Source organism: Chamaea fasciata, unplaced genomic scaffold (genome assembly GCF_029207755.1).
Source record: "Chamaea fasciata isolate MVZ Bird 193981 ecotype frontalis unplaced genomic scaffold, bChaFas1.0.hap1 SCAF_2, whole genome shotgun sequence".
NCBI lineage: Eukaryota > Metazoa > Chordata > Aves > Passeriformes > Sylviidae > Chamaea > Chamaea fasciata.
In genome coordinates, this window is record NW_027094087.1 from 11,267,658 (window position 1) to 11,294,202 (window position 26,545).

Genomic DNA, 26,545 nt, shown 5'->3' on the forward strand with positions numbered 1-26,545 from the left:
TATAGAGAGAGGTGTGAGGGAATCATAGGGTTTCCAATGAGGGAGTGTAGGATACACAATTTCCTGGCCTTATTAAATATGCCATTCCAATGTATTACACTCAAAACAAAAGGAGATATTTATATTTTATTCTTATTGTAAAGTAAGACCAAGTACTCATTTCTTTCCTGAAATGTTCTGGGCTTGCATCATCCCTATCAAATATGTATGTATATATATACGCACACAAGACACGTATATATCTTTATACATATGTAAACATGATAGGACAGAAGTTCTACCTCTGCAGTAGAAAAACCTATCTCAGAATATGTATTATTGTCTGAAAAGTGGGGAATAACTGCAGCTGAAAGCCTCCCCCCATGGGAAATACGTAGGCCAATGGCTGTTGTCACATTTCAAAGAAAGGCTGAAGAAATGAAGAAGACTTTATGGTCACCGTCGGAAGCTGTGTGCATCCGGGTTGAGGTAGTAGGTTGTATGGTTTAGAGTTACACCCTGGGAGTTAACTGTACAACCTTCTAGCTTTCCTTGGAGCACACTTGAGCCATCGAGGAATTCATCACCACTTTAATCTGATCAGGGAAAGTATGCAAAAAGGTATTGTTTCATGGCTGTACATGATGAAGACTCTGAGGCTTTATTGGTGTTGAAATAGTCCTGATGACTTGATTATTTCATTTAAATCTTGTTTCAAACAATGCTGACACCTTGCCTTAATGGACTGTGACTATATATTGCAGACACTTAAGGAAAGAATGATGATTATTTTAATTCCATTAATAGGAAAGCTTTAAAAGTTATTTTGGTTTATAAACTCAGGAAAATACCAAGTATTAAATGCTTTATTTTTTCTTCAGGGAATAGCTTATCCTATACACATGATTTTTGTTGCTGTTGTTTTATAGGTCTGTAATTTTTTTTTGAAAAGGAGAAAAACATTTTTTTCAGTCCTTAAAATATTTTCTGGAAAATATTGCATGCTGCTGCTCGGATAGCAGTGGCAATGTCACAAACTGATCCTGGTATTCCCTGGATTTATGATATCATTTCTGTGTGCCTGAAGAGCTCAGTGTTATGGGTACAGACAAATGAGCTGCAGGCCCACCTGTGTTCCTACCTTCCTGTGACTCACTGACTCAGCCCAGCCCTGCTCTGGGGTCTCAGCACCTGTGTCCTTACAAAGCATGCCAGGCCAAATGTCAGGCCAGGGTCAGACCTGGCCCAAAATGCCCTAGTTTGTTTTGGTCCTTAGTTCAACTTTATAACTCAGCAGGACTTGGAGAAAGCATACTCCCTGTGCAAATGGTTTTCAAAACACTGGAAACTGTGTCAGGTCCCAGCACTGGGTGCCTCCACCCGTGTAGGGTAGTTGCCATAGACAGAATTATCCCTCCTCAGTCCTGGTGTTCTGGTGTTCTGTCTGTCTGCCTTTTTTTTTTTTTTTTTTTTTTTTTTTTTTTTTTTTTTTTTTTTTTTTTTTTTTTTAGGCAATACCAGAATGCACCAAGGGAAAAAAGTAAAATAAATAAATACAATTTTCCCAGTCTGACTCTGGAGATAAAATTGGGCTTGTGGAGATTTATGCCCTAATTTGTGTGACCCCATTTCATTCTGGTTTGCAGTCTTCCTTATCCTCTCTGGAAAAACAAAGAAATGTGCCTTAATGTGTACGTCCCATGAGCAGGTATCCCAGAAAAAACAGACAAAAAGAGTGAGTGTATCCACTCCTAGAAACAGCTATCAAGCCAGAGAGAAAAGAGCTGTGCCTGTGTATTCACCATGATTTTTTAAGTGAGGGCTACATCTGGAACTGACCTCAAAGATGAGGCCAGTGAGATGGAACATACATTACTGCCAAAGTCAGAGCATCTGGACCAGATGGTGATGCTCATTCCAAAATAGTTGGGAAAAACTGATTCTGTCTTTTTCCACATACTTTTCCATAAAAAGTGAAAAGGAGTATTATTTTCAAGAATAATTTGTCATTAAAGGCAGCAACAGTGATAATTTTGCTGGAAAGTGATTTAAGTTTGTTTATGCAAAGCAAAAAAGTGGAGCTACACCCTTGTGGTGCTGTGGTCAGGGGCAGATCAGACTTCTATGGGATGAGGAGAGGGTGAAATGTGGCTCTTCCACATAGGGGTGAGGGCGCTGTTCCTGGAGTTCCCATGTTACCACCAAACAGTTATTTTTCAGGGTATTTTGAAGCCCTAAATTTCTGACTTAACTTTTTTTGAGGTGAACATAACAAGATGTTTGATATTTGCAATGTTTAGTTTTATGTTTTGCATCAGCAAGGACAGTTAAGAATGTTTATTTTAAGTGGATTTAAAGTTTGATTGTATTTTGGTTGTGTTTTCTTTCCATGTCTGTCTATTAAAAAAATCATTTGCTCACAGGTCCCTATGTTTGTCTCCTGTCAGCTTAAGGTTTACCTCAACCCTTTTCTAGATAAGGAATAACAGGAGGAGATTAAAATAGATTTAGTTTATCCTTTTAACTGCGCTTATTTTTGGTGATTAATGTTTGTGATAGGAAATTGATAAAGAGGATCTTCATGACAGGTGGATCCAGTCTGAATTTGAAGCCTGTCTTAAATTATGTGGGACAGAGGAGAGATGAGGTTGAGTGAATCAGAATTGCTTCAAGCTGAAGGAAAATGCTTAAGGCAGCAGTGGCTAAATGGGAGGTTAGAGGGGAGACCTCCATCAACCAGTGAAGCCTAACAGGGACCATTCACAATCTGAGTAAAAACTGCAATATCCTCTGTGGATTCGAAAAGACTCTGGTCACCAGTACATTTTCTTTTGTTATTTTAATTTTTTTTTCTTTTGTAGTTTAAGTTCACTGGAAAGAAACATTGTAATTGCTGGTTTCTGCCAACAGAGCAACAGGTGTTCAATCCTTTTATATTAATTCTTCAATTAGTTGCAAAATAAGGGGAATTGTTTATACTAAGCTGAACTGAATAGAAATGACTGATGCAGAAAATGTGGGAATGTTTCATCTGTCCTTCAAAGGCATGATAAATTTGTAATTCTATCAGGCCTAGTTGCAGGTTGCTATGCAAATTTTCATTACAGCGTCACCAGCTTGAATGAATATACATTTTCTCTATTTCTTTCTCTGTTCTTTAATTTAGGTTTTTTTACCTTGTAATGTGCAATACATTGTTTTGGCAAGAGTTATCAAGTTACAAGCAAAAATGAATGAGACTGTGAGGTAATTTTGAAGTTGATTAAGGTAGAGAATGAAAAACAAAGGGGAAAAAAAGCTCTATTAAGAACAGCTGGATGGAGTAAGGTTTTCTGTGATTTCATTTTAAAGTCATATTATCTGTTTTAAGTGAAGTCTGACATATTTTACCTTTGCAGTGCAATTGGAATATAAGTGTGCCTCATAGACTCAGCATTGCACTGATGTGATGCTTCTGCAGGAAATAAATGCAGTTTGTGACATGGCTTAATGAGGATGGGGATGGGTTCCAACCTAGAACCCATCTGAGAGTGTTTTCTCCTGTAACTAAGACAGAACATTGTCATTCTTGTGCCTTCATTTTGCTTCTTGCATTTGGAAAAAAACTCCATTAAGATATTCTGGGAAAATCTGGAGATACAATGGATCTGCAACTCCCAGTTGCTCCTTTGGGAGACATGTCTTCAGTACTTCACAAGTTTGGTCCTAAAAAGAAGCTGCAGAGGCAGTGACACACCCAGCACCCTTTTGCTTGCCACAATTTCCTTGATAAAGGTTAAGTCTGACCCATGGAGAGCCCTGGTTCCCAACAAAGGAATTACAGCACTGCAAAAACCCACTGCAATGTTAGTCCTGCCTGTCTTAAGAGCTAAGTCACTTCAAGCAGCTGGGGAGAATTTGTATTTCCTTCTGCAGCCCACAGTGTCTATGTCCAGAGGCACATTTTTAATTTAATGACCGTGATTTGGAAGCACTGACAGGACTTGTGTGTTTTGAGCGCAGCCATTTGGGGACCTTTCCCTGTACCGAAGCTGCCATTAATCCAGTTTACCAGAAGAGGTAAAATAACTTATTACTAGTTTTGTGCTGTTGAAATAGCACAGTAATAGTAAAAAATATATAAGCAAATTTCTGGTTTTATTATTCTACTCAGTAAAAGAAATTGCTGAGTTTCACTTGGTCTTATTCATTGTTTAACTTCCTTGTCTTCAAAATCGAAATTCTTTAGAGGTTTTTAGGTAAAGAATGTGTTAAAATATTTAAAAACAATCCCAGAAAAGGTTTTCCTTGGAAATCTGTACTTTAAACATGATAAACACTCTTTAGTAATTTCCAAAACTTGTTAATCGAAGCTCTTCAGCAAGAGACCTGGGAGAGGTTGATTAACTGATAAAGTTGGAGTAAAAATGCACTTGAAATTTTTCAGATGTTTTGAATGCAGTTTCATCTGACATTAATTTATCAATTGAGGGAAACTTCTGATACTTTTAATAAGACAAACAGTAAATACATACGGCAGATCCTGTTTAAATGTGGGTATTGCTTTCATAGAACACTTAAATACAAGTTTTAAAAGCTAATGGTTTTGTATTACCAGTAGAGAAAAATGAAATTGTTTCAGCTTTGGCCTTCACATAGTAAAAATATTTACATCAGAGTGATCTTTTTGGTAGAGTTTAATTTTGCATAAGTCTTCTGGATATTTCAGTTGTAATGCATTGCAAAATATATAAAGTGTATAAAAATTTCAGGCTAATTTTCTTTGAGATTTGTTTACTTCACCTCTTCTTTCACATCACTTCTAGAAACAGTAAGAGCAAGTCTTATGAAGTTTTTCAAGAATGCTTGCAAAATCTAAGCAAAACTCAAAGATCAGGCCTCTTTTTTTTTCATTTAATAGAATGACATCCTCATGTTCAGGAATTCCTGTCTCCTTATCCCTTCTTTTACAAATGTGATCGGCATGGTATTTGATCTTACAGCAAAATAGGCATGGATCCCTTTGCTCTGTATGGGCTTTGTTGCACTTAAAATTGAATGAAAAGACCTCTCCCACAAACACCTGTACTTGGAGGTTTTCTGGATAGGGTAGTTTTCTGGCATGAGTAAAACTGGCACTGATATGGATCAACCATTGCACCAAGAGCCTCACTGAAAGGACACAAACAGAGAACAGCAGAATAATCACTTTTCTAAGAGTCACAACAGCCTTGTGTACTGCTTTGCTTTCATGGTTGGGGAAAAAGGGAGTGGTGCACACTTTTATTTTCTTGCATGTGGTTAACATACATATATTATGCTTGTATTGTCTTTATCTGGATGTTATGAGTCATCTCAACTAAACTTTATATCCATGGTTGGGAGTGATTTATCTGGGAAATGCTACTCCTTTCCTTTTTATTTTGGTCTCCGCAGATTTTTCCACTGGTCCTTTTTTGATTTTTCATTTACTGACATGATAATCCTGGCAATGTATGTAGAACATTGCAGATATACTGGCAACAGGGATGGATTGGGAATGCCCTGATGGCTGGAGAGAAGAATGAGGTTGCTGTCATGTTTATAAGGTCAGCAGAAAACAAAGTTTTCTCAAAACATATTCTCCATGAGTCCTTTCTGTCATGACTCTTCAGCCTGGGAAGAACAATAAAGTTATTCATTGCTATCACCTTTGCAGGTCTGCCTTGACACCATGGGGTTGAATTTGCTCAAACTCTATGTGACTCTCATTTTTCAAAGCCCCTGGACAATAAAAGTAGTCTAAGGCTCACTTTTCTCTGACAAAAGCCCATCTTTGTGCTTACTGCAATACCAAAGCAGATTTGCATGTCTGAGGGAAGATGACTGTCAGTCACACGTATCTTTGTGTATATTTGCTGTCGGGGATTTTTGCTTGGCAATACACTGAAATGAGCAAAAGAGCACAATTCCAAAATTCTCCATCTCAGCCACTGCAATTAGTTTGTTGAGACAAATTTGTTCATCATGTTCCCATCTGATAGTTTCTTCTTAACACTTCCACGTTAGGAAGAAACCATCAGATGGGAACTTGACCATGATAAGTTCACTGTTGCTTGAAAGAACTTCACTTTAGACTATGGATAGCATTTGGAGCATGCTAAATCCATGTAAATATCTGGTTTCATGGAAAGTTATCCAAGAAGCATGTTCTGTCTGGACCAGGAAGTAGATTCCATGTGATCAGGAGAGATGGAGACATGGCTTGAAAGTGCCTCTAGTATACAAGTGTCCCAGGCTGAGGATCATTGCCTGCTTTCTATATCATAGCTTGTGCATCAAATCTTGTACTTTCAGAGAGTATTTCCATCTCCACCATTTCAAAAAGCCTAAGTGCACTTAGTTTGCACACCTGGAGGCGATTTATTCCATAGGTTCCTTGAACCCACAGATTTGCCTGTGTCAGCTGAGCCTTTTATTGGGAGGACAATTTTTTGGGATAGAATTTTTAATAAAGTAAGATTGATACTATGTTGACCTAAGTTGTTTGAGAGGTGCTGCTGAGGCTGACATCCCTGTGGGGGGACATATTTGTGAGCTGGGGGACAGGGAGCAGGGGACCCATGTAGCTGTTCATCTCTAAGCTAAGTAATGTTCTTTTGTCCAACTAACTTGGACAAAAAGAACTTAACTTTTGATCCTTAGGCTAGACTTTTTCAAGAGTCTGTATTTTACCATATTCACTTCTAATTTCTTCAGCTCTACTGTCCAAATATATATTTCCATGTTGGGTATTGTAAAAAACTAAGCTTGGACCACCTAAATCAGGTATTGCACTTGTGTCTCATCCTTGCCTGGATAGGAGGGCAGCGTCTGAAAATTACCAGCCTTTGTTGTTTACGGCCCACGCATACTTGGAGATGAGACTGCAGGCTTGAGTCCATCTGAGGTACCACAGCTGGCAGTTTGGCTACCGCCCTAGGGAGGTTTTAGCTTGAAAAAGTACTTTTTGTCTTTAGAAAGCATTAACTCAGGATGTCACTTGTGAAGTACTGATGCCTGTGGTGATAAAGGCATTTTTTTGTGAGTGATTATTATTAAATATTGCAAAGTCTGTTGCTCTTTTTAAATGTTTATCTTCTGATACAGGAAGAATTTGGAGGTATTTTTATCATTATTTTTGTTTTGAATTATCCCTTTAACAGAATGGCCAAAATGTAAATTCTAATGATGGGTCTAAAAACCTAACTCATACTTAGTGTAACATTTTGAAGCAATGCTGCTTTTTTTCCCCAAAATATCTTGGGCATTTAGGAGCCAGCATCCTGTTGATTTACAACATCTGGGCAAGTTTTAAAAGAGAAACCTCAGGTGCAAAAGCATTTTTACAGCTTTTTGACCCAATGACAGGATATTAAATATATAAAGTGGTTGGAGCAGCCTCTAGGTTGTGCTTCTGTATGTGAGACACTTAAACATGGAGTGCCAATACATTCTTAGCCACTTTTATGAGATAATAGCACCTTAATTTCTCTCCTCTGGCTGTTGTAAAGAAAGGCAATATAAACAATGCAGCCAGAGCAAACAGGCACAGCTTGCACACCTGATACTCCTATCGATGCCTCTGCCAGCCATGCAGGTGCTCCAAGGGGGCATAGGACTCCTTTCCTCCCCTTTCCCTGCCCTGGGGGAGGAGTTGTCTGCCATGGGAGACAACTTATTTCAAGTGCAAAGGTTTGGTTTTGGAAAAGGTAGCAAAAATTGTCATTAATTAACCCATTACCAGCTCTTCTCTGTTTGAAGTGCTCACTTCTAAAGTCTATGCATATTAATTTATAAATATTAAAGATAGTGTTGTCCCCAGCCTTCTGCTTTTAGGGCAATGCTGCTAGGGCATGCTGCCAGGTGCTCCTGCCTCCGTCCTTAGCACCAGCAGGCACCGTCCTGCCAGGAGCACCAGGGAGCCCTCACACACTGCTGGGGCAGGGGTGGCTCTCACTGGAAGGGGCTGCAATTACCACCCTGAAAAGGACAGTGTTGTACCCAAAAGGAAGGAACTGAGTGTAGCACTGAGTCAGTTCAGTTTTTGGATTTTTTTTGCTAAAAAAGTCCAAGTGTTGGTCTGTGGAAGTAAACACGCGGTCTGCTCTAATGAATGTACTATTTATTAGCTGTGTGAGCTGCTGGAAATACCAAAGCGGATAAGGGCTGGGATTCAAGGCCATGGGGCTGGGCCCACACAGCTCCCAGAGCCAGGAGCCAAGGACGTGGGAATCCTCACCAAGGGGCGACCCTGGGAGTCCGGAGAGAGTGTCAGGCTGTGCTCATCTCCAGGCAAGGGGAGGTTTGTGTCAAGGATCCTTCTTGTACGTGAGGAGCAGCCCTTGTTTGTGTAATTTGATTTGACTCTAATTTAATGACAGTTCTTAGCGGGCAACATGATTTGCAAGGCTGATTTCAATTTTTCATTGATTGGGCCTTTAATTTACTTGGACTTGCACTCAGAAGCTTCATCGGAGGTTTAACGAAAGTCTGCAAAACCATCTTGGTAAGGAATTTTTTGATGGAACTTGAACTCAAATGCTTCATTCAGGTGCAGTGTGAAAATATTTTAAAAAAAAAAATTCTTAGTTAAACTTCACTTTTTAAATAGCAGATTGGCAAATCTATTATTTTAAAGCCACATTTCTTGTGGATTTTCCCCCCAAAATTCTCATACTCAATATCTATTCAGAGGTAAATCAAAGATTTCATTTTTAGATTTTTCCATAATGGGCTTTTAAAGGGGACATCTTGGAGATTATAATTGCAAAACTTTCACTAAAAATAAGTAACTTATGACTTCTGGAAATCTATTTTTTATTCATTACTAAGAAATTTACCAAATGCAGAACAAAATCTGCAAAAACAGCTGCAAGAGTCTTCTACTTATTTTCATGCTGCATGTATTTTTCAAAGTAAAGATTGCAAAGCATAAAAATAGATTATATGATTTTTGCATTATGTCAGTAATTTTATAAAGGCAAACTTTTATTCTTTTTAATATTTTTAAATTAATATTCATATATTTAGTGAATGATTCAAGCAGAGAGGAGTTAGGAAGAGGTTAATTAATGATAATTTTTGTTACCTTTTTGAAAGCCAAACCTTTGCAGTTGAACTAATGAATGAAAAAAGCAGCAAGAGACACACTGTGTCTGTATGGGAGAAAGGAAAGGATAGGGAGGATGGATTAATATGTGATAAGAAGTGTGAGAGGATGTAAGAGCAGGAAGGAAATTGAAGCTGCACATGGAATAAGAGAGAGGCTACAAGGAATGGAACTGCAGTCACTGCTCACTGGCACTTAGAGGGGCTCTGGGCATGTAGGCGCAGAAGTTCAGGAAGGTGGAAGAAAAAAGAAATTTGAAAAATATGAGGAAAGGATATGAGGATGTTGTAGCTTCACATTGTTGTGCTTCATCCACACTGGTCCATCTTGGTAACTGTGAAATATTAAAAGAATGAAAGATTTACAGGCAAAGCTTCATATTTGTAAATAAACAGAATATTCCCTCCTGGGAATAAGTTTTTATATTTCCTGGCCAATTCTTATTTATTTTATAAGCAGAAAACCCCATTATAATGTATAAATTTGGAGGACAGTAATTATGAGTAGTATCTGAGGGCAGTACACATTTCAGACCTAGTGAAACCATCTCAAAATTATTCCCCACTACTGAGAATTGAGAACCCAAAAATATAAATCTGAAGATAAACTGAAAATCCAGAGTGAGGGCACACAGATAGCCATAACTCTGACTAACACAGGCATTATATTAATGATGCTGCTTAGCTCAGTTTAATCTAAGACAACAAACACTAAATTTGATTATATTATGGCCATATTATAACTGCACAGCCTCATCATAAATGGAGAATTAACTCATGTGTGTGCCCTTCCCCAGCATCTTCTCACTTTATTTGCATAAATGAGAAATATAAAACTCCCAAAAGCCTGAATCAAAAAGAATAAGATAACCACAGCTTTTATATCAACTGTAATTAATTTGCAGCCTGTTACCACAAAACTTAATTTAGGGAAATTCTTAGTTAGAATCAAGAATGTTAAACATTTGTGTGAATAAGAACAGTATGTGCAGTGGCGCTAGAAGTAGCAATATTTCTGATTCAAACCATGCACTGAAGAGCTGTTGAGGTTCCAGAACTTCTTTCCCTTTAAAATTGTGAGAGAATGAAATTTATTGACTGCTGATCACTTCCAGACACAGAATGATGTTCTATTAGTCCTTTTTGGAGTGTCATAGCGGTTCCACATGACACAAATTAATGGAATATCTTATTAATTCCCTAAATGTCACTAAACTGGTCAAGTCATTATAAGTTTCCATCTCCTTGAAGTAAATTTAGCTGCATCCAATTTTTCAGTTCTGTGAAAACATCTGCAGAATATGGAATCTGTTAAAACAGCCGGGTCTACACTGGGAGATACTATGGTCTTAACCTGAGCTATTTCCATGGAGGAGATCAGCTTATTCAGCATCCAAAAAGAGCTTGAAGATTTACATTTAAGCTTGTTTTGAGGAGAATTTTTGACTCTTTATTCTAAATATGAACATTAATTTCTCTATCCAATGTGAAGAAATGTGAATATTTATGGTATAAGATAAGAAATAATATTATTAGATAATTTCAAATTTGAATTTTGTGTTACAAGGTTATTTATTTGTTAAGTGAAATGACTAACTAGTAAAATAGACTTTTACTATGGCTATAAAATGGTGATTTGTTCTTTGCCTTAATCTTTATGTAAGGTATCCTCAAAGCTTTTGTTTTAAACAAAAAGTAGCATCGCACTAAGTGAAGTGAATCTTATTCGTAGGCACTTTTGTGAAGGAAAAAAAACCCAACAAAACCAAACCAATAGTGTCTTCTAGAAGACAATCTTAATTTACCAGATAGTAATTTCTCATTGGAGAGAATTACAGTAATTTTAAAATGTTTTTAACATTGCATTAGAGGATTCTACTGTCTTGTCTGATCATCATGAGTTGTTTCTCTTCTCTCCATTTGATAGAAGTACAATATACCAGTCAGGCCTCAATTTTCTGTTGCTTTTTGTCAGTACATTTTGTATACTGCACCTCCAACGCAGCTTCCCATATGAGATGCTACAATTTTAAGACCTGATAGTAAATTTCTCCCTGAGTGAAGTCTTGAGTGAAGATTTACTTCAGAACTAGTGATCATGAAAACAGGATCCCTGCATAAAGACAAGTGTTTACTAATGTAAGTCTGTAGTTCAATTAACACATATTAAATTAGGAAATACTGAGAAAGTCAAATGCTCAAAATGTATTAAGCATTTTGCTTTGATTTAATTTTTCACTCACAGCTTTTTGAATATGAGTAGATCCTCAATAATATCTTAAAATACCTTAAAAACCTCACTATAAGAAGAAATAAATGAAATCCTTACTGATGTAAAAATATTCAAATAGGTTTAGTCCCAGTCACTTTTATCAGTAGGGTCCATGGCATGATATTGGAAATCCTGAAAATGTAACTGTCTTTGTTAAGTGCAATAACATTTGCGAATACTTGTTCTAAAAATTTCTATATGTCTTCTAAGCTACAAAGGACTGCAGAAAATTTAAAGCTGGTTTAAACTTTAAATCTGTGGATTGTAGTAAATGTGTATGAATATATTTGACAAATGCTTAGGAGTGTTCATTAATGAGAGCATGCAACATTGAGTTCTAGCTCTGTGGACTGTAAGGGACCAAGAACATTTCCTAACATATACATGATGTGGGGGATTTTGTTTGTTTTTTTTGATTGGTTGTTGTTGTTGGTTTGGTTTGTTTTTTTGTTTGATTTGGTATTTTTGTTGATCTGGAAGATTTGTTAAAGGATCTAAATTTTTTTTTTAAAAGATGGTAGTAAGTGATCTAACCAAGAGGTTACAAGGATGCAAATTCATGTAATTTATACTAAATTTAAGAATCTTCATGTTTCTTATGAAATTAACACTATTTAATAAAAAGCACATTTGTTCCAGGACAAAATTTTCATGAATATAGTTTCACCAATCCATTACTTTGTATAAAAGTTTCTTCATTTGTTCTTAAATAAGAACAAGGTAAATGGTAAAAGATTGAGGGAACATGGTGAATTTTTGTCCCTTCTTTAGCTCTGAGAGCTGTTCTATAAACTTGGAAGTAGGAGTTCCCACAGATATCAAGAAATAGTTGCATGCAGACATACAATAGCTCTGTGCTTTATGAAAATAGTTAAGTGAAGACTAAATAAAGAGGATTATTGAGGAAAAAATTAAAGTATAGGAAGTGTACAAAGGAGGTCTTACCAATGCCGAGTTCTTTCAGGGACAAAATAATTGTTCAATTTAACTTTAAATAAAAAGTAAAAGGAAAAAATGGTATTTACAAAAACACCAACAAGCTGCCAAGAGAAATGAGCCTTGTTGCTATCAGTAGAAGTAGTCAAGGGGAAAAGAGAAATGAATCATTAATGATCATCTATTAGACAAAGAAAAACTTATACTCGACTCAGTAATCCTAAAAGTCCTTGTACTTATGTGTCTTAGCATCTTCAGAATAACATAGTCCAAGAAGTGCAAATATTAGTGTTCCTTTGAAAGTGCACAAAACCCGTTCTAAGTAATTGAACAGAAGAACATGAAGAGAAAGGGAATAAATATAAAATGGAAAGCATAATGTAAATCATCTTTATAATTGTTAACCAGGTAATCTTTGCCAACTATTTGTCTGAACTGTTGTCTTTTCACTAACCTTTATATTTTGTGGGATAAAATCTATTATCTAAAGGTAAGCCAGCTTTATATACAGCAGTTCAGTGGCATTCACTTAAAAATATTACTGTTATCAGTATATGGAAAAAAGTAAACCTATTTACTGCCAGGGCTACAAGCCATAGCCAATTTTGAGAAATTCAATGTATTCACAATTTTCAGTAGAATATGATGCACACATCCATGAATAACACATTGCAATTACAGTCATCAAGTGATAGGAAATAGTTAGAACTACAGGCTAATACAGAATCTTTCAGAAGTCTCTCCTCTTCCATGATAACCTCACTGAAGTCTTTGAGGGCACTTGTACTTGGGAAAACACAGATTTGCTTTGAAAGCAAAGCTCCTTACGTCTTTCTCCAGTCATACACCTCTATTTAATAAATTTCCACAGACAACTTCTAAAAATCAGGATGTAACTAGAGTGTGACATCCTTTTGAGACATGATACCCATGGTGAAAAGCAGGAGCTCAGGACAATTTAATAGTTTGTCCAAATTCGTGCTAGATGTCATTGTCAGCATTGGGATCAAGGGATGAGCCTGATGGTTTGCCAAAACGTTGACTAGTCCAAAACACATATTTGTGAAAGTTGTATCTGGGCACTACATTAAAGGCCTAGTGCCTGTGTTCTAAGTTAAACAGCACCACCTCACAGTTTGAAGGCTGTGTATCACGTTGGAATGTGTTTTCTCTATCAGTGTGATGTTTTCACATTGTGTTTTGTAATGTAGTAATTACACAGCTTGCCCCACAGTTCTTCTTGAAATTAATGCATCTCTTGTATTTAATAATAACACACATTTAGTAGGACTATTTCATTTTCATAAATATTAAAAACTACATAATATATGCACATATAAAACCTGCAATAATGAAGGTGTTTAAAATAAACAAGACCAATTGAAATTCAAGTGCTAAAACTCAGTGGATCCTGAAAGTAAAAGTACCTGTACAAATAAAACTAAAATTGCCTTTGTTGATCTTCATTGTCTAAGAGGAGAGGAATATGACATATGAACTAGGAGGGTGAACAGTGATAGGAAGCTCAAACTTTTCTTCTGTAAATAATCTGCAGCATTGACTTTCTATTAAGGAAGCTGGAGAAATGCCCTTGCCAACAGCATTTAACTTCTCCAGTTCTGTATCCTCTGTGCCCTGCCTCTTTTTCTATGGAAAGGACCACTAGATCTGCCAGACATGGCCCTAAGAGCTCCAGGTCCATATAGGGAAGAACTCTGCCATGGAGGGAAGCAAGAAAATCAGGCTGTTGTCCAGGCAAACCCTGAGGCTGTAGGAACTCTGAGTGTGCCAGGCACTGCTAGATAAACCGCATACATCACTGCTGGAGCCCATGGGCAGTTCAGCATTCCCTGCTCAGAGAGACTCTGAGACAAATTAATTATGTGAGGAGACGCCAAGCAGCCCAGGATAAAGGAGGCTCAAAACTGGATTAAATCCATTTTACTTCCACTTACTACAAGGTTTAAATGGTATGTTCTGCACCTTAGGAATGAGAAGTTTAAAGTATTTATGTGAGCATTGTTCTCTTAACTCTTCAAAGGATGTGGTAAAAAGCCCTATGTAATCTCAAATTGCAATATTCAGATACAAATTTTAAGAATGCCACAGCTGTGAGGGTAATGTTTGACACTTGAGTGGGAAAGGGTCTAGGTGTAAAATTCACAGTTCAATGTTTTAAAAGTAGAAGTTCAGAAAGGTTAAGGTCAAAAAGTGTCTAGGAGTGTGGATATTTATTCTGATTTGAGTGGCTTTGCTTGTTATATTTGGATGCTAATGTAATTAAAAGGTCTCAATCTCTCTGGTATGTGAAAGTGACAGTGCCTCTCCATTCTTGCATTAAGGAAATGTACTTTTTGGAATGATGTGATAAAGTATATAAACATTTCTTATTTATATGTGGCCACATTTTAGTTTCTCTATTGACAAATCAAAGAGTAAAGACACTTCAGTACTAAAGAATTGAATAGTACTGTGACAAGGTTTCAGAAAACTGTTGCAGATTGACTGCTACAGTGAAGTATATTTCTGCACAATAGGAAGAAATAGAGACTGGGACTTAGAGGGAGCTCTATCTAGAGTAAGATTCTGAAGTGCTAATATCATAGTTACCATGTCTTTTTTTTGGAAAAACATTGATTCTTCACTATTCTATTATCTCTTTTATTTGTGCCTTTTCTTTTTTAAAACCAATCATTAGAAAAGAAGGGAAAAATTAATCAGTCAACAAAATACTTGGATTTCAAAACTTTTCGCCACAGGAGCAGCTGTTAAGGAAGTGAAGTAGTCACTGGGAGAGAGGAAAATCCTTATCATGGGGTCAAAATGGATGACAAAGTCTAGAGTAAAAATATATAGTCACCCTCTTCTGTGGCTGAAAAATTAGAGTGGGCTGCTCCACTGCTTCAGCTTATGATGTCTGTTATTTAATACATGGAAATAATGGACAGAAAGTAAGGCAATGGGATGGCAGCACCTGCATATGTCACAATTAGCTGGGTTACTCAAACCCAAAACACATTATGTGGGGAACTTCAAAAGGGAACCCTGAGATGTCCAGCAGTGGATGACACAATGTTAAAAAAAATTCAACAGTATGAAAGCTAGCAGACATTGAAAGAAGTAATTTGAACTATTTATAACCTCTCTTGGGTTCTAAATTAATTTAGAATTACTAGAAAAAGAGATCAAGTCATTATGGACAACTCAATAAAACATGTGATCTCTGTTAAAGTTTCATCAGCCTTTCCCCTCCCCTTGTAAATTCTCCAAATAAAAGGATCCCCTCACCACAAAACAAGAATCAATGGCAACATGATCCTGATCAGATCATGATCAAGATCAGATCATGATCAGATCAGATCGTGATCATGATCCAGATCCATGGTCTGTACAATAAACTACATCTAGTACAGCTGATAGCATATAATGCAACATCATCTCTTATTCTGACTTCTGTAATAGAGATGAAAAAAGCAACAAGAGGAAGAAAGCATCCTATTTCTTAATAAATATTTTGTGCCTCTTTTTAAAGTTGAGTGAGTGAAGATTTGGCCAAAGTGAGGAGACACAAATCTTATGTATGCAGAAATAACACATTTTTTTTCATTAAATAACTAACTAAATGCTAGTCTATGCAAGAAGGTTCCAAACTCGTAGATGCTTACATTAGGGAAGGTAATTTAGATGTGTAAAGACAAACCACGATAAGAGTGCTTTTAGTATCAATCATTACAAGGTGCTGAGCATCCCATAGAGACTCTTCTCTTTTCTCAGAAATCCAGTGAGGGGAGGTGTCAGTGAAGGTCTTAACTGAGCCCTTCTGTCTCGCTGTTCCCTCTGTGGGGTAAGATTTACCCTTTCTTTGCCACCATTGAAAGAGCTGAGGGATTTCTCTGGACAATCCTTGTTCCTTGCTTACATTTTAGTTACTGCTTAGCACACCTAAGGTTCACAGAGTTATCCCTCTAATTAGCCCAACTGCTTCCTCTTCATCTGCTGGGCTACATGTGTCTCTCACCAGTCCAATGGCAAGGTTAATAGTAAATCTCGTATGCTGTAAAAAATTTACTGTACAGTTGTAAAAGAACAGTGCCAGTGTTACCACGGACAGCCAGACACAGCAGGGATCTTTACACAGTGTACCTCCAAGTAGAACACGTGGGAGGAGAGGAAGGAAAAAAGTAAAATGAGCATCCTCTTTTTTTTTAGTATTGTGTACAGAACTGATTAAAATAGATTTCAAGGAGAAAAGTTCTTTGCTCAAACAACTGTGCTTTTAAAAATATTTGGAAAAGAGAGGGTTTGCAGAAATCCATTAAAAGGTGCTCATTAAGGTGGCCGTGATTCATTCCACTGATGGAACTTCTGGTGCCAAAGATTTCACAGGGGCAGAGGCAGGAGGTCAGATGCTGCCCAGGGAAGTGGTCGAGTCACTATTCCTTGAGGTATTTACACTGACTGGAGATGTGACACTGAGGGACATGGTTTAGTGGTGGACTTGGCAGTGCTGGGTTAACAGTTGGACCTGATGATCTTAAAGATCTTTTACAACCTAAATGATTCTCTGATGGTATGATTCTATCCGCTTTTACAAAACTGGTCTGAACTTTTTATGAGTTGAACAAGCTGACATATATCTACTGTTCAGCATAAAGAAAAGGTCCAGATTTTACCTATGGTTCCAATGCTGTCTCATATTTTATCAGGTTGCTCCGTATCAAAATTGCAGCAAGAATCTCAGAAAAACCCCAAACCACAGAAATTAATTGAAGTCTTTTAATTTTTACCCTTAACTCCAAGGCAAATCCACGCACCACTCCATTCTTTGCCTTTTCTTCTTTCTGCTAGTTTTGTCCTATGTTCTTTTATATACTTGAAAATTCTTCTAAATTACTAAATATTTTTGAGAATCAAAAGGTTCCATCATTCTTTTGTCATTGAATAGTCCTCTTAATCTGTAATTACTTCCTGTTCTCTTCTGAAGTTTACAATATTTTCATATTCTCATAAAAACCTCAATTCTGTGTAACGGAAGGTTGCAGTATTCTCACTGTGGTGTTGCTGTTGTGATCCTCTTTCAGCCCCTATCAAGGCAGATGAAGCTTTGGACTGCTGCCACGCTCTGAGGTGCCTCCACTCTATTGATTCTCACCACTGATGTCACTCTGACTTCCTTATTTTCGTATGAAAGTCTATAAGAACTAAAGCTGAAAGTGATCCATGTTGCTTTCTCAGCCAGTGGAGGAACAGTCCCTGCTCGTGTTTGGTGTAAGCTAGTTTTGTACATGTTAGCCATTGTCTTGAAGTAGTGTTTCATTGTGAAAAAGAATTCCTTCTTAGAGAAATGGAAATTCTTATTTTTATCTCACTTCTACATAGGACTCTTTATGGAAGAACTCTGCACTTTTTCTGTGGAGTCCTTGCCCAAAAAGTACTTGTAGGTTGTTGCGCAATTGCTTAAAATATTCACCTCTCTTGACAGGTGAATATTTCTCCAGACTATGTTGGCCTAATCAAAATCTTTTTTGAACATTTTTTAAATTTTTTTTCATTTGTTTTCTGAAATCCCTCCACATTATCAAAGTGTTTCTGATAACAGGATGGCAAGAATGGGAGGAGCTAATAAAAATTCATTTGACTGGTACACTTCATTTTAGGCAAATTTTGGCAGTGCCCCGGTAGCAATGATAAATGAGAAAATATTCTCCTACAGTTTGTTTGCATATAAGTTACATCAGTGGAGAAAAATCATATAGGGAAAATGCGTAATGCAACCTTGCTATTCTATGCCAATTTGGGTAAATTCTGACTGTAGTCCTCAAGCAGAGGAGTCAGACGACTTTAATGAATTACATGATTTGGTTTGTATGGAAAAGCACTTTTCTTGAGATACCTTTGCTTCGGATGTCTTTACTTGATTTATTTTGAAGTGAAAAGGTGATCTGTGAAAGAAATGTTATTGTTCCATCAGGTTTATTTTAACACTTTGGGTAATAAACTAAAATGTTACATATATTCTGTGGATTTCACTCCCACACCTAACAACATCAAATTTGAAACTCTTAAAAATCTAAAGAAAATTCCTATATTCATATTAGACAATGAGTCAAACAAACTTTGTGTCTTAAGAGTAGAATACAACCTGGAGGAACTTGAGAGTGAGAGGAGTCCAGGATTCACAATCCTGAGCACCAATAATCATACCAAGACTGCAAATGAATGAATGAGAAGTGTCATTTGATACTGTTTCACTTGGGTTACATTTTTTCCTTCAAATGGACATTGGTTTCAAAGGAATGCAAGATAATTTATTTTTCTTTTTCCAAAAATGATAGAAAAATATTAATAAATTATATTAATAATGAACAGAATGTTTTTGGTGCGTCTTTACAAACAAAATCTGGGAATACAAGATCATGAGTCCTAAGCCAATTTGGGAAGCAGTTTTCCCTGAGAATAAAGGGGAACTGTGTGCTGATGTAGTATAATTTGCCGCACATTTATTGAGGTGTGAATGCCTGGTATTTAAAATTAAAAGCTGCTGCTATGAGTTCACTAGCTAAAGTAGTGACAGGAGTGAAGAAGAAAATTTAAACAACTAAAATCTGTAAGAATTGATGGAGAGGTAGAAGTTATAAATCTGTCCTCATGTATTGTTTTCCTCATGCCTTCTGATGCTCCTCACTGAATAATGAAAATGCATGTTGACTTATTTGCTGAATTCTAAGAATCAAGCAAGTGTAAAGGCAGGCTGAAAAAATACTGTGCTTCAACTTGCTTTTAAAGAACTCTGATATCATCCAAGCTCAAGAGGGCCACTTTTCTATGGAAAAAGATCATGTGACACTACTCTTGCAGGTGGATTTAGGAAAGCAGCCTGCCACTTCTGCATTGCATTGAACTCCCTCATAAATCTGGGGATTTAGACATTTGCCTGGATTACAGGTTTTTGTTTTCAGCCCAGGAAGGCTGCAGTTACCTAACTAAAATCCACACAAAATTTTAGCAATTAATTTTTCAAGTAACTATGCTTATGGTGTCTGTACCCTGTCCAGAGGTGTAATGTTTCTTTCTAATAAAGGAAACATTATAAGACTATAAGGACTCAGACTATAAGACTCTCAGTTGCAGGCTCAAGGCTTCATGGAGACCTTCTATGCCTCAAAAATGTAACGTATATTTACTTAGCATCCTGTACATTTTATTAGTGGAGTATCTTTTTAAATTTGTCAGTTGTGCATTTGATGACATGTAGGGCACAATAGCTTTTAACTATGTTTATCAGACTCACCTAGAGACAGTATCTTCAAAGTGGCTTTCTGAACTTTCCAGATGTGGTTGAAATACATGGTATTGTCATTAGGAATTTATTTGTAACTTTTCTTTCTTTGCAAAGCTCCCAAGATGGATTCCAAGGGTTCCCTGGATAGAGAGAAAAAAGCCCCAAAGTAATTATTAAAGATAATTTCTCTTGGTTAGCTATTGTTGTTGAGTTTTGTTGGCTTTGCTTCTTTGTCATCTGGGTAGCCGCACTCAGCAGACTCCAGAATCTGACTGTATGAAGGAGTTCCTGTTTTGGTAACAACAGATTCCTTGCACCAGAGAGTTGATGTTCAAAGGCAGTGCAGTCACCACTGCTCATGTTGAACAGAGTGCGGAATTTGACCTTTATGAAAGAATTGCAAAGAGGCTTTGAAATCCCTGTAATGATATCCACGGAAAACAGAGAGGAGCTGAGAATGAGGAAGTTTTAGTGAGTTTTGGAGAACAGCATGTTATCCCCCTCCCTGTCTTATGTACTCTCTGCCTTCCTAAAGAAATGTGACTACAAAATTCTGTGGTATTTCATTTTTCCCACTTGGAATCTCTCTTAATAATATACAAACCTGTTCCTTTTCCTTATAGTCACCTCACAGTCTTTTGTTAGAAGGATCATCTGTGCTTGTCTGATTCAAAGGAAGACCTTTGGCATCTATTTATATGCAGTGTTGAAGACAGAATGCTGAGCAAGAAGGCTCTTGGATTTAACCCATTATGGCCATTTTTATGCTACATAAGGGATTTGGAGTTACATTCCTCTGATTGCTGGTTATCCTACAGGCGTCCCTCCTGCTAGCATGGAAGCATGTGTTTTCAAAGTGTAGCACAGCTTTCTACTCTTCATGGAGAAAACTGGTGTTATTGAGAAGGATTTGCTCAATGTCCTTGTGTTGCTGTCCCAAACAGCAGTTCTGGATCCTGGGAAGGCAAGGCTTTGTACAGATGGATTCCACGAAGGGAACTGTGCCTTTCAAGGCACCATTACAACCTAATAATCGAAAAAGAAGAAAAGACAGAAAAGATACCTGTATTCTCTAATGCCTACATCTTCCTAGGATTTTATACTCAAGGACATATTCTTTTGAACATATTCAAATGAAGTGCTCTGAGGCAACATTGTGGGTCAAATTTACAAAACATATAAAAGTTTTGGGGGCTATTTTAAAGGTATAAGAGCATGGACACAGGAAGTTTATTTTCTGTCTGTGTAATAATTCTTTAAGCTGCTCGGTAGCACATGTTGCTGGTCTCTTCCAGCCAGCTGGTGGGTTCCCAGGCAGAGTCTGTCACACGCTCACATCACATGGAACCCCTATGCACTTGCAAATGACCTGATCCCTGGAGAAGCACCGGCCTTTGGGGGCTGAAATGCTCAGTCATTGCACTGAGATGTTCTGCTTAGGAATTCAGAGCACAACGTAAACCTAACTGAGGATCGTGCCATTCCACCTCTTTTTTTTTTCTTTTTTTTTTCCTCCCTTTCATAAGTCCTGGGTGTGATATGTTTCATGATGATATGTTTCGTCTTGTGTTGTTCTCAGATTGCACGTGTGAGAACACAGCATCTCAGAAAAGATTTACAAACACGGGTGCAGTGACTGATGGCACTTTATTTGTGAAGGAAAAGGCATATGTTTTCCTTGTGGTGTGTGGATCAAAATCCAGTGAAAAGTGAACTGACTACATCAGTAATAGGCATGTTATTTACCCCTTCCCCTCCCCCCAAAAAAATAAAAGGCAGGAAAATGCCGAATGCTACGTGGAGATAACATAAAATTTATTGATTCTCTCTGTATGCTTTATGGCTATAATGGACTTCATGAAAACCCTAAGCCTGTCCATTTTATCTTTGTAAATAATTGACTGGGAACACTGTTCTAAATCGGATAAGTGGAATGAGATGCATGCAAGGAGAAGACTGTACAAGTAATTATATGTGTATGGTACATTTCAGCCTGTTTTGGCAAAGTTCAAATACATTTCTTCATAGTGTCTGAAAATTAGAGATCTAATTTTTGGCTCAAGTCTGTTGTCACAACTACCCTTAGCTCTACTGTAATTTGCATTTCAAGTGTACTAGAGTCTCTGAGCACCGCCTCTGCATGTTGTATGATTACTGTTAATACTTGATTTCACAGTTATTTACAGCCTTGATGTATTGCTTGACTGTTGCTAATATCTCATTTACTATTCTGACCACCCTGAACAGCCCTTCTACATGATACTTCCTGGAGTGCCTAGTCTTTTATTCCCTGGCTGTAACTTCTAATTTCTCTCTGGCTGTAAAACAGTCTCATACCTTTGCATCAGAAAGTATTTTTACTTTTGTTTTGCAGGGGTCAACACGGATACCAGGGAGCATAGCAACACTACTTCATAGTCAGAATATGGGGGCATTTAGTGTCCTAAGGAGTTGACTTGGAGAAGGCCCAGGTTCACACAGCTCCTGGTTCCAGCTGGGTGTAAGGCCAAGTATGTTCTGCCTAAGTTCAGGTTGCCACTGAAAGAAGAGCTCCATCCTCTTTCTAGTGGCATTCATTTCCCCCTGTCTTTTTGTGCTGGCACTTAGTTTACATGACTGTTAAACAAGCCAGATGAAGGATTGATCCTGCTGCAAACTAACCTTATATTTCTTCTGGTTTGCTTTTTGGGACAGTTCCCTAACCTTCTTTAGGATGCAGCTGTGAGAGGCAAGTGTCAGCACAAACAAGGTGCAGGAACAAATGACCCAGCTCAGGAGGGAAAGCGGACAGGACCTCCACTTCTAGCAGATGTCCTGATTTATGCTGCAGGTCTTGGTCTGCACACTCCCTGGGAGCTCACAAATGGGAGTTGTTGCCTTGCATGGTAGCAGGAGTCTTCCAAAAAAGTGATTGTCAACATCACTCATCCTTAAATGGCAGCAGGTCCTGTCCTCCCATTCTGTTCCTATTGACAAGGTCTGTCTTTAACACATGAGATGTACATAAAGTCTGTCACTCCAGGCTTTGTAATCTGTTCATCCATGTTACATCCTGTACCCAGTGGTACAGGTTACATAAACTACTCTCTACAATGTAAACTGACATAAGTAAATGCCTTATAGAAGAGAAGCATAGTTATCCAAACTCTTAGGTGGAAGCCCCTGTAACATTTGCCAAACAATAGTGCAGATAATTGGAATATGTGGTTTAGCACATTCTGAAATTGGCCTTTGGTATCTCAAAATCTCTGATTAGGTCTTCCTAATTTGGTGAGTTGGATTTCCAGTTGGAGATTCTTTCAGCAGAGCTTAGGTTTTAAACCAGATATATCCAAATCTTTGCCTCAGGATCTGCCAGGGGAGTTATATTCCTAGATAAATCAGCATACCATCTGTACTGCCAACTGCAATGTGAGAGAGTTAAGAGAGGTCTTTTAAGTAACCAAAGGCAGCTAACAAAAATAGGTAACACCTCCCTCCTGGCTACTTTACTTTTCCTAGACTGTCACAGGCCTCCAAAGGGTGTATTTCACATTGTGACTTAATGTCACCCAAATCTAACTAATCTGAAACCCTAGGCAGGCAGGCAGGAAACAAGCAATGTCACATCATGGACTATAGATGATGTCTGAACTGGATAATAAATCCTGATAGAGATTTATTATCCATTTGATGGATAATATTGAGTCAAATAAGTTTGACAAGACAGAATGTGAACTACAGAGGGCTGCTGCTGGGGAAACAAAAGAAATGGGTGGTAAAAGAAGTTTATACTGTTAAATCGTGCTGACGATTTTGATGGCAAAGTTGATCGTGGCAAGCCCTGCAGAGCCTCTCTCACTGGGCCTGATGTCTTCTGTTCTGAAAAAATTCATATATTTTTGTGACATTTACATTGATTATCAAGCAAAAAGGCAGCCACAGTTACAGATTAATACACATTAGGAACTGAAGGGAGAAAGCTTTCCAGAAAATGGTAATTAACTGAAAACTAGATACTTTTAATTTTGGAATGCTTATGTGAATCTATACATGTTGGTGGACAGAAATGCATGTCTAAATACTCTGAAGTTTGCCCTGGAGTGATGTGGTAATTATCTAGTTATGAGTTGTGCATGTTAATGTCTGCAGGTGATTTATCTGGTTTATCTGGCTTTTAAAGACATTATATTTTCCTTCTTTATTTTTTTAATGCTCCTATTTTCACAACAAAGCACAGATAGCATTCCTATAATTATGAATGAAGGGGGGAAGTGCAGGCATGAGTTGACAAAGAGAAGCAAGAGCTGGAGGTGAGGCATCTTCTCAGTTAATCTGTGAGGAGCGATAACTGGCAATAACGCGCAGCAGTGCAGAGATGTGGCCAGAGAGGCAAGCAGAAAGGATACTTTTGTCAGCATTGTTTCGAAGCAGCTGTTACAGTAAGTACTAAAAGAGGAAAAGAAGCAATTACAGTAGTGAAGCGTAACTGAATTTTGAAATGCCTTTTAACAGTGTGCAGGACAGGAACTGCACCTTTACCTGAGCAACTGGGGCATGTTCTGCATATGTCTTGCTTACCTGTTTGCAAGAGAAACACAAATACTGGGAAAAAATTTAGTTGAATTTGTAATTGAGAGCATGTGCTTATGAATTTGTAAATAAGACCTATCTTCAGAACTTTGAATGTTACAAATGTTTCTGATAGTGGGGCCTGGGTTAGGCACAAACCCCTTCCATTGCCAGTGTGTTTGGAGTGCTTGTTTTGTCTGAAAAGTAATCTAAGGTACAGATTATATGAGCCTTTAATATTCATTGTTATTTACTTGTGAAAGATTCAGCTGGTTTGCTTTGTGATTGCTTTTGTAAAAGAAATGCTGCATTGTAATCAATTTGCTGTGTGCAGTTTAAAATGTCAGGGACATTTCTGTTATTTAACCTGCAGACTCCTGCAGTATGGGATGAGGCAGAGTTTTTGAGGTAAGGCTATTTTAAGGACTAACCTCTAAGACATTTCAGGTTCTGCATATCCAAGTAGAGTATATGCTTTCTTTTTGTTTGTTTTCTTTTTAATTTAAAGTTGAGATGCATTTCAGACAGCAGCTAAGATGCATTGATTGAGGTGTTTTGGGTGTTGTTTTTTTTTTTCACTGCACTGCTATTTGCCTGGTCATTCTTTAAAATGTGATAAATACAAACACTATTGACTGTGATCACTTTTAAGTATTGGCATTGTTTGAGAATTCATGGGAAATACTAGATATTTCTTTTTTTATCAAAATATGTATTTGAGTGTAGAATTCAATTAGAATGTCATAATCAAAAGCAGTTAAAAAAGGAAACTGCTCTATGAACTAATTCAAAGAAAAAACTTTTAAAATGGAACTCTGTGTGGCTTTTTTAGATACATAGGCCTCTCTTCACTGTTGGTTGAGTTTATTTAAAGAGCTTTTCTAGTCACCTTTGAACCTAAATGATTTCTCCAGATGTACAGAAGTGAACAATGTAAAAATCTTGCTGCTTCAGCAGAACAGGATCCAGCTGGCAGGGAACTGGATCTGCAAGTCATTGGTTACAGCTGTGTTTCGATTTATGTGATGGTTGAAAAAATAAATTACTGGATTAAATGGCTAGAAAGAGGACTCTTTGTTTAGCCCTTGTGTGGGGACTGAAAGTGTTTATGGTGCTGTTTTCTTCAGAGTCTTTGCAAAGTAAGCTGGACAAATAGACTTATTCAAAACTTGTCTGAAATGTTGTGCATTCAGTTTTATTTCTTTACAGAAGAAACTGTATGTTTTTGTATAACGCTGTCAGCCAGCAACCATTTTTAAGGTCTCTTGGCCTTTGAGAGTGGCAGTAGCATTTTACCAATGTCTTGTAGGCATTGCAGTTTATCACTGGAAGGCAGTTTCCTTTCATTAAAGTTTTTCAAATGCATTTCTTGGCATGAACACAAATACATGTAGGGACTCTGTCAAACTCATAACTTTTTAATGGGTTTAATATTTCAGCTTTGTATACCACTTACCTTTTGCTCTACATAATAGTGCTGATGTAATTGTAAATTGGGTGCATAATAATTTACAGAGCAGGCACAATGAAATCAGAAACTCATGCCAAGTGTTTGGAATATCGCATATCTTATTGTAATGTTCCAACTGTGGTGATGTCTTACTACCTGATATCCTGATATGCAAAGATTTACATGCTTAATTTTACTGAACACTTCCACTTTGCTTGATAGGACTGAGTGATGCATAGAGCCCATCTCAGCTTTGTTAGCTATTTTGATAAGAAATGTGTTGGACTTTTTTAAAAAATCTTTATACTATTAGGGTCCTTTGAAATCTTGCAAACTGCCTTTTCTACTGAAGGAAGTTTGGGTTGAAGGAGTCGAGATGTAACATCTTCCAGTGAAGTCCCAACTCCACTGAAGCCACTGGGCATTTTGACACTGGCTTCTCTTAGGCTACAATTTCACTTTTAAGAGTGGATTTTAATGCTTTTACATATAACCAGTATCCCAAGACCCACAAATTATTTTTCTTAAGTAATGAAACTGCTAGTGAAGTGATAGGCTACCAAATGTAACAAAAGATTTGATATTAGACCAACAAGAGTTTTTAAGGCTTCTTGCAGGAGCTATGGAGAGCAAAATAATAGCATAGAACTTTCAGACACAGCAGACAGTGAGCATGTAGTCCATTTTTTAAAGATCTAGCTGGCTTTCAGCATAATAGTTTGCAAACCCAGGAGCTTTTCAGCACTTACATCTGTTTATTCAGCAATATTTCCTAGTAATTATTTTAGGACCATTAGTTTCCTTTTACAGTTGTAAAACAGTCCGTAGCTGTCACCGAGTATCAGTTACAACCTATTTATTAAAACATTTCTAAAAAGGTGCATAAACATGGAAAATTATGGTTGTGATTAGATCATAATTGTTGTTCTATCAAGATCTAATTACTTTTTTAAAAACAGTTTTCACA